General features: G+C 31.7%; 1 long non-coding RNA gene across 1 annotated transcript; it reads left to right on the top strand.

Moving 5' to 3' along the window:
• Positions 1–2,331: 2,331 nt before the first annotated feature.
• On the top strand, positions 2,332–6,799 carry LOC127699250 (uncharacterized). Its single transcript, XR_007981142.1, has 3 exons — positions 2,332–2,462; positions 5,986–6,174; positions 6,525–6,799. It is a non-coding gene; the product is annotated as an uncharacterized LOC127699250 (long non-coding RNA).
• The last annotated feature ends 3,776 nt before the right edge of the window (positions 6,800–10,575 follow it).

The following is a 10,575-nucleotide window of genomic DNA, read 5'->3' on the forward strand; positions in this document are numbered from 1 at the left end:
ACTGAATATGAGAAAAAAAAAGATATGTGGCAGGATTGCAATTCAGACATCTCTTCACAAAAGACTAAATGACGAGAATGTAAACAACAAAAGTGTATAGCGCTATTGAAATTTGACAACGCATTTACCTTTGTTTTTACTTTTTATTTTTACGTAATGAAGTACAAATGGTATACATTTATTTTAAAGACTTTATTTTGACCATCCGTCTGTCCGTTCAATATAATGTAAAAGTTTTTGTTTTAGGTAGTTTACCATGAAGTAGTGATCACATCAAATTTAAAAATGATGTTCATTATGATAAGAACTTTATAATCATAAACCAAGTTACGGTTTTTGATCCTGATTTCACGGCTCACTGAACATTGAAACGATATAGTACGATGTCAGTGCTTATTCATTTTGATGAGGAGATTTCAAACTATGTGCCAAATTACGGTGTTGATCTTTATTTCATGGTTCAATTATCATATGAAAGTGCTAGTGCGAACAGGGCATGGTGTCTTATGGATATATTTTCTTGTATGTGTCTCATTTAATGAGATTTATCTGATGAATAGAAAATGTAATGCCCGATCTTATTTTGGCTTTTACCGTATACATTCTAAAAGCGCTCAAAGGTTTAAAGTAAATTCAGCGACATATTGTTACAACGAAGACGTACAATACTGTATCTTTCAAAGTATTTATCGAATACCTAAGTACATATATGGATGAATACCATTAAATAAGAATAAGATGTTGTATGATTGCCATTGCGACAACTCTCCACCAGAGACCAAATGGCAAAGAAATTAGCAGTTATAGGTCACTATACGGCCTTCAACAATGAGAAAAAACCATACCGCTTAGTGAGCTATAAAAGGCTCCGAAATGAAAATGTAAAACAATTCAAACGAAAATGAAAACTAATGACCTGATTTAACAAATTAAAAAAAAAATGATATACAGCAACAAGGACAAACACTGAATTACAGTCTGATGATTTGGGACCGTCACAAATAGAATGTGACGGGGTTAAACATGTTTGCTGGCGCCAAATCCTCCCTTTTACCTGGGAAAGTGGTGTAACAAAACGAAATAAGAAGAAACTATAAAAATCAGTTAAAAGAGGATTAACTTATCAGATCAATCGAAAACCCTAACAAAACACCAAAAAAAACACGAAGTACATATCTGAGTGTACTCCACGTTACTGAAAGCTAATTCAAAGTCAATAACAGCTTATAAAAATATGTATCTAAGATTACTCCGCATATCTTCTAACTGTTAGTTTTTTAACAAAATCAGCTTAATAGGACTATATCTTTAATATCAAATATATATATATATATAAATCTTTTTAAAATTAAGAATTTAATGTTATCACTTTCCTTCAAATTACAGCTAAAAGCAAACATTATGAATAAGATGTTGATAGACTTTGCAACATGTATGTAATATGCCTACCAGACAAATTTTTGCGAAAACTCGAAAAGTACGACAGTAGAATATTATCGAGAAATTATAGGATACCACAAACGTTTTGAAATTCGCAGAACTTAATCGCCGGTAAATCGGATAAAAATAAATAAATACGAAATTCGTTTTTGAAAATACTGTTTTTCACCAGTTGTGATAACTTTCTTTTTTTAAAACACATAGTTTCATACGAATGTGAAACGCATAAATGAGCTGCAATATTTCCAGAATACGTTCAAAACGCACATTTATATTCGTAATAAATTATTTGCTTCATGACAACATTTTTGCTTATCATTTATATGTTTGTAAAAGATCAAAACATTTAGAAAATGTTAGGGAACATCAATAATTGAATTCTCGCAGTGAATATTTTTGATGATTCCCTTCCATCTGACATATCTATAATGACGAAAATTTATTAATTATGCAAGAAATAAAAGTCCAAATCAATAAATAAACTAAATTATGAGGATTTTTTAGCAGTTTTCTCAAATTTGATACATCGGACTGTCATGAAGCATGAACTTGTCACACTTTTCAAATTTGATAATTATTGAAGCTTGTATAATACATGAGGTTCTGATAGGTAATTTGAAAATTAGTTTATTTGTGTCAACCTTGAAAAAGACAAAAAAACATAAAAATTCAAATGATCTAATTTAATATTTATTAAACAGCACATTTTAATAACAATATTTAGACCAAATGGTATTACTCTTTTACTAAAATCATTGTTCCCTTGTGTGCGTTGGCACTGGATAAACTAATATATTCAATAAAAGCTTATAACGCTCCTTAAACCCACATGGGAGTTTTGTTATAAAAAGGCAAAGTGAATATTGTGAAGGTTCAGTCAATTACGTTAAATAGTTTATTTTCAAACACATTTTTGTACAGAAACACCATTTGTTGTAACATTCAGAATGAACACATTTGCTCAAAACGGGTATTGTTTTGTTACTGTGATAACACTTCTAAGCAGTGCCTGCGGATACATTGTAAGTATTTATAGTTTCTTCAAATTCATTAGAAAGAAATACTATAATTTGTCATTTTTCTAATATATGCCAGCAATATATATAATTTTTTAAATATCAAATCTAATTTACAATGGATTTTAAATGATAAGAAAATAAAATGCATGGAATTAATATAATGTTAATAAGTTAATAATTGATAATAACAACTATTGTGGTTAATAATGATAATAACAGGATATCAACTATATGTGTATTTGAATGTTAAGGCCCGTTGTCACTATCAATATTTGTTTTTGTCAACGTTTTTGATGGGTTTTTTTTATAATGACAACCGTCAAAGAAAACTTTGATGAAAATATTTGACAGACTTGGATAAAACAGAATCTTATCCTATTTTACTAGAAACTTGGATGGATTTGGGACAGGAATTATCTAATCACAGTGCAGTTTTTTCTTTGACCAAGCTTTTAATGAAAAACTTTGATAGTGACAACAGATGACTTCGAAACTTTGACCAAGTTAACTTTGATAGTGATAGCAGATGATTCGTTTTGATGACATTGTTTTTATTAAGTGATAGCTTTTATTTATCAAAACTGCAATATTACGTATTTTCTTCATGTGATTTTGTCGTCTGTTATACGAATATAATACTAAGAATTATTTATCCAAGGTATAAATTACCTGAGCTGTATTTGGCAAAACCTTTCGTTATTTTTGGTCTTCAATTCTCTCCAACTTCATTCTTTATTTGGCCTTTTTAACTATTTCTATCCGCGAGTCCCTGATGAGTCTTTTGTAGGCGCGTCTGACTTACAAATTAAAATTTTAAGTCTGGTACCGATGATGAGTTTTTTATACGTGTACCTTTGTTACTACGCGGATTACCCTACTGCGTAGTCATATGACAGGTTTGATCTTTCACCAGTTAGTATGCCTGTCAGGAATCCCGCCAATGGTTATTTTTTCAGACTAGAATAATAAGTTCTGTAGGAATTCGTTGTTGATAGAAGGACTTCATAAGTACGTGTTCAATTGATGCACAACTTATCAAGATATTATGGGGATTCAGAGGATTATATATAAAACTTGGAAAGAAACCATTAAAATTTCGAAAAACGAACAAATAAGACAAAATGATTGATTGGCTGACTAACGCCATTTTATTGCAAATAGCATATTATGGAGATTGAAAATGAGAAAAAGAAGTAGTACATATAAGCGGAATTAGCATCTCGAGAATAAAGAAGTCACAATTTTAAAAGATCAGGAGTAAACACCCCAAGCATGGGGAAGCTGTTTACAACCTTCACTTTGCATGCGATACAGACTTTGTAGATATAAAACAATTTGGAGATGGCTATTATTCTTGGACTCCCAATCCCTTCACATACTCGACAAACCAAAAAGGCAAAGAACTGTTCTGAATTTTAAAATCACCATAAGGTATTCCACAGTGATCAAAGCTAAAATTTTACTCCATGCTCAAGACTGCACTTAGAAGTGGTATGAGGTAAATACACGTCGATCACGTCACACCAGTTCTTTGAAAAATAACATAAAAAAATTACAGGTTCAGGATCATAAGCTTATCCTCCGATGAAACCGGCATCTCTCATCGGTATATCTGTAAACTACAGTAACGTAACTGTTGTTTAAATGTATAATTATCAATTATGGACTTTTGACGAGGTCAATACGTTATATATGGACCTGTTAATATGATATTGACAGAGGACGAAGTCCGAGGTTCAATATTATCTAACAGGTCCATATATAACGTATAGACTGAGTGAAAGTCCTTAATTTGTATACATAGTGGATTATTGAAATGTTCTTTCTGTGTATTTTACATTGTCTTTTGCAAGATTTTTAATATTGACCGTCAATATATTTTACATTGTATTTTTCAATATTTTTTATATTGACCGTCAATAAATAGAAACAAAGCGTCCATATACTTAAATATCCTTTGTATCACGTGATCGTAATGACCAATGCCAAAAAAAGAATGCTACACCATATTAAATATAAAGAAATATGTTCTATTGGCGTTGATAAACTACCTTAGTAGTATATATGCGACTTATCACCGTATATTGACGTATAATGAGTAACACGACGTCTGCATGCAGTAGAGCTTGAACTGCTGACCTTTCCGGGGAACCTTAGTTCTTCCCAATTTTGTATGGTCTGATATTGATCAGTTGACAGGTTTCAGTGGAGAGTGTTTTTTCATCGTTTTAAGACTTGGCCAAAACGAAGTATATATTGTAATATGTTCAAAAATATAATAAAAGTGATAGCAATCCGCGCTTGATTTCAAGCTACAGGTTGTGAAAAAAGACACATTTTACATGGATCATACAGAGAAAATGCATCATAATGTAATAGAAGTTAAACTAAATGTATTCAAAATATAAACAGAAAAATTGGGTAACCGTAAGTTTTTATCGGCTTTGACATTAAATAGAAAAATGAATTCCTGAAGATTCCTTTATAAATTACAATGTATACATTTTCTGAGTTTCCTGGCCTTAATACGCAAAATTTTTAAAAAATGCAATCAAGCAAAAATATGTTTCTTTTGTTAAACTACAAGTAAATTTAACTTAAGAGCAAGAGCACATAAATTTGTTCATTTAAATGAAAATTCTTATTAGTAAATTGCGTTTCTGCACCGACATTTGCCTCTAAATTTAATTTTTAGACTTACATGTGTTATGTTCTGTTATTTTACAATCCAATATGGCAGAAAACATCCATACCATCTTAACTCATTTCATAATACAAATAGTTCCCTTTTAAAAGAATTTAAAAATGTAAATAAAACGTTTTATGATATGCGTTTGTTAAAGGAAGGATGTTACTAGAGTCCTTTTTATAAAAATACACGTATTGCTTTTTCAGGAAATTTAATGAAAAGTTTTAAATGCAACAATATGTAAAGCCAGGAAAGAGACAGCTGTTTACTTTTAAGGTTAAGTGTCGGTTGGGGTTTTTGTTTTGTAGAAATTATCATTTAGTAGTTAATTTTTTCTGGATTGATTCGATTTTAGAAAGAAACTTAAACTCCTTTATTTGTGCAGAAGATAGCCTTGGATACGGCGTAGGGTGACATAGATGGGTAATATAGTTTTTTATCTATTTATTTTTATTTGCGACATACCAAATTTTCTCATTTTCAATCTTTATGTTTTTAACTGTCCTGTTATTATGTTATTTCATGGCTGCATAAACGATCTTGATATCCCTTCAATGAGCGACCTGAAAAGGAGCTCTTTTAAAGAAATGATGACAAATAAAAAAATATATAAATATAGTGCGTCCAAAGCGCTTTCCATCTCAACTCCTATTTTGGATGTCAATATCATTATATTATCAGTTGATGTGAATTGCATATGGATTATAATTTATGAGTAGAATCGGAGTATTTTATAGGTACTGCGTGTGAATCAAGTTATTTTGAAATAAAAGATAATTGTTATAAAACCAGACTTTGTCAATGAATTCTAAATTTGTGCTTTTATTTACATTGTAGATTTTGGATACAAAAAACTTTGAAGACATGATTGACAATAATAGCCGTAAAGATGTATTTTCCACAGCGGATGAGTTGGCACTTTTAAAACTATTGCGCCCTTCCAAATTTGATGATTTATTGCTAGCTAATTCAAATGCATTGGATAAGCGGATTGACGACAGTTTTGTGGATGGAAATAGACAAAAGGTATACAGTATAAATTATTATTTCATTCACGTATTTCAATTTTTTAAGAAAATCGGTTATACATGTTTGCAACACATTTTTTTGTATTTCCCTACACACATCAATTTATCTTCGGTGATATTCTCTGTAAAAAATTTGTAATTGGATCAAAAAAGACAATGAGTATAAAAGACAGGAAGACCCAAGAGATGACCAAATAGTTATCTTGTTTTTTACGTGGTGTCTTATTCTCTGGATACATTCAGTATAAATTCAATCTGCAGTTGAACGAGAAATGTAAGAGACTAAACAATATAATGTTTTACTGTAAGGAGTTATAGTGTTATATTAATATCCTCTTTTCATTTCAGATGACGGACTATGAAGTGCAATCGAAACGACTTGCATGCATTCAATATGGTTGTAAACCTGGAAAGTAAGAAGTATAAAGATCATACTCAATATTGATAACAACTATGGAAGAAGAATAACTGCCATATTTAAATATAACTTTAAAATATCACAATTAGATATCTTAGAGAATTAATGAAAGCTATAAACTGCTGTGTATTGATATATAGTTAATGTCTACTTATAGGTACTTAATGTACACGTGTTAACATACTATTGTTCAACAATAAAGCAAAGGTGAAACAATTTAATAACTTCAACCCATGTAGCTTTCAAATTCATACGGATTTTAATTTTTACTACGGTTTCTTAGCAGACAAATGTTAGCTGTTAATGTTTTAACCCTTTAGTCAACCTGAAGTCTTTAATCGTATCCGAGATTATTCATATATCTTTGGCTCCATGGTTTTGGATTTGAGCGTTCCGGATGAAGGCAAGTCCGGAAAAAACGTTTCGGAAGTGTTACTGTAATATTATTGATACATAAAGATATGACAATTAAACCATAATGAACAAAATATCCAAAGAACATATGAAGGCCAATACACTAACGGTACCGTTTTTACTGCAGCAGATGCGCAGTTCGACAATAAATGTCTCTTAAGTAACGTTCGAGGCTATAATATTTTAAAATCCAAAACTTATTAAAGAATTGAAGAGCTGATAAAACCATAAAGGACAAAAAGTATGGCCAAAGACAGGCAAGGAATCCGAGCTTTGCTTGAGAACTATGCTCTTTATCAATAGACAAAACGTCGAACTCTATAATCACTCTGACCAAAACAGTTTCCAAAAAAATTGAAAGTGGTTAGAAAAGGTCTTTCAACAGCACCTTATTACACAAATAACAATCTAGTTTATAAACGACACAATTCATTAAATCAAGAAGTAAACGTAGCCACACCTGAAGCACAAGCAATTACTGTTCCACTATTATTTCCTATCGGTTTGCGCTCATGACGATTAACGAGTAACGATCGGAATATAAGATTCCTCACCCTTTGGGAGACACTAACACCTCACAACAATTTAAATAAACAAGCTATTTTAAATCAGTTTTAACAAACTAGTAAAAAGCAAACTTTGAAAAATAGAATTAAGTTATATTCTAGGCATGGCTACAGTTTTATTTCTAAATACACACCACGGAGAAATTCATTTAGAAACATAGTTATGCATGTCAATGATTTTTAAGATTGATTGGAGTACAGGTGATTGTTATTCTATGAAACTATATTCAAACTTGTCTTAAACGACATAATTATAATCTGGAAAAAAAAGCAAAGGTCCGATTAATTTTTTAAATATAATTGATAATCAATAAATCAATACCAAAGAATTAAAAATCTTAGTAATGTTTTAAAGGTGCAATTTATTTAGACCAGTAAGATCTGAACCATTACAAGATGAAAATAGGAAATTTCTTCCAATTCAGTATTCAAATAAAGGATTTTATTCTTTGTACACCTGTGACAATTTGTCAGGAAGAGAGCTGTTTTCCGTTCCTTCCAAGTTAGTTGATAAAGTATAATGTTTGTTTTGTCTGTTTTGTGGACTTCCCCCTTTAATTTCGGTATCATTTCTTTTTATACTTTGTGAGTCTTGAAAATATGAATGTTGCAGTTACCGCGTAGAAAAATCTGTTTATGCATTCCACGGGAAACTTGTTAATATCACCCGTGAACATACTGTATATAACACTTGCTTGTTAAACAAGCAATTGGCTTCTATACTGTGAAATGCCACTAAGCCAATATGTGTCACTACTACAAGAAACAACGTCATCGATCAATCTGATGTCGCCCACCAATATAACGTGCATCATAGCACAATTTCACACTCTTGATAATAATAAATCAAACTGGGTCAGTTCAAGATTGCCCAAAAAGCGGTAGTCCGGTACCACTACTCCAGCGAAAGATCTATTAATCCGGTTAATCTTTCTACGTAATCGAGCAATCACTGTTATAACCACTGTCACAGTTATCCCAGATTTACGATGAATTTTCACTAAGATAGTCTGGAACAGACTTCGCCAAAGGATAATTAGACCAAGAAACCTAACGCTGGACCATTTTTGAACCAGATACAGAAACTTGCAAGTGTTCGTTGGTGTCATACATTTGGGATTTGTACTTTGCGAAACTGGCGCCAAGTATGCTGCAGCGATGAGTCATGTTTAATTTTCAAAAGATGTGATGGACGTACCATTGTAAACAGGCGTCGAAATGACCGTTTCATTCCTGCGTGCGTATAGGAATTTGACAGATTTTGGCGGTCGTAGCGTTTTGATCAGTCCCCGAGGGTATCATCAGCTCACTGAGTAGTCAGTACTTCGGTACTGACATGATTTATAACAAACCTTTCTAAAATTGTATGTTTATAAATTTTGAAAATATAAAGAAACTAAGGTTTCAACTCCCTCAGGCAAAGTTGACCTTAGATGAATTTGGCTATGTGTTTTAGGTATTTTTGTCATATAGCTCTTCAACTGTTTCGGTACTTATACGTCCCTCGGATTTCAAATGTTTGGCTTTGAGCGTTCCTGATGAAGATAAATCCAGAAAAGCGCTTCGGACGCATGAAATTATTAAACGTGTTGTTTTCAATTGTTTTGATAAACTCATAGTAGAAAAAAAAACTGACAACGCCATGGTAAAAAAAAGAGAGAGCCGACGAAAAGACAAAAAAAAAACACTACATACAAACAAAAGACACAGCAACATAAACTATGACAAACCAGGGAAATTTCAGTGCTACGAAAGGGTAAGCAGATCCTCTTCTACTAGTTGCACCCGTCATGTTGCTCATGTACCCATTTGACAATAAGTCTCAATCGTTATATCATAAGCGAAGAAATGACGACGGGATTGTATATTCGATAGACGTGACCGACAACGCCAAACCCCTCCTGATTGATAAGGCCGCCAACTCACTCATTCAAAATTTGCAACACAAATACCAATGGACACTACAGGTCCGAACACTAAATTTGATTCGATCCTTGCCAAGAAGATGCAGAACAATGTTATCCACACCTAATTGTAACAATAAAACGTTAACGTGGATTGCCCAAACATTTGCCTGTTTTTTTTTTATATCTTTTTCTGTATCATGAATGACATTCGTGTTTAAAATCTAAAAAAAATATGATATACAGCAACAATCGACAACCACTGAATTAAAGTTCCTAACTTTAAACAGGTACACACACTAAAATATCAATCAGTACACATCCAACATCCGACGGATTTAGTGTAAGGACGTCGTTAACAGGAAAACATAACCTTGTGTAATGCTAAAATATATGTGTCGACAGATTGTAGAACCGTGAATGTACATTTGTGTATAACAATAATATTAAGTTTGGTTTCATTTACTGATAACGAATTTCATATTTATACCACTAGATACAGTATTCAAAGACCTAATTACAGTGTTGAATTTGAAACTTTCAGAATGAGTTTATTTAAAGGACCAAAAGTTTACCCGCATCGTGCTAAAAGTTTTAAGTAACTTTTTGGTAACGAAATCATTGACTCTATTTTATCAGTGATGCATTTCTAAATCTAGGAAAGGACAGTCATCACCGTTTATTTTAGACTTGTTTGAAGTAATTTCTTTTGGGTAAATTTAGACAGTATATTTAGAAAATTCCTTATAATTCAACGAAAAAATATATTCCACATAACGGGTAAGTTTTGTTGAATTTATCGATTAAATGCAATTTAGACAGGTCTTTACTGAGTTGGACATATACTGTGACTCATAACAGTACGTGAACAAGTCTGTTATTAAAGGGGCGCAATTGGTGCCAATAGGAATACACATAACCTGTCGATAACCTTGAAACGAACATAAATGTTGTCAAGGAGAAAAGTTACAGCTTCAATCATCTCATTTTATTTTAGACTTGTTTGAAGTAATTTCTTTTGGGTAAATTTAGGCAGTATATTTAGAAAATTCTTTATAATTCAACGAAAAAATATATTCCACATAACGGGTAAGTTT

Source organism: Mytilus californianus, unplaced genomic scaffold (genome assembly GCF_021869535.1).
Source record: "Mytilus californianus isolate M0D057914Y unplaced genomic scaffold, xbMytCali1.0.p SCAF_4, whole genome shotgun sequence".
NCBI classification, from domain to species: Eukaryota; Metazoa; Mollusca; class Bivalvia; order Mytilida; family Mytilidae; genus Mytilus; species Mytilus californianus.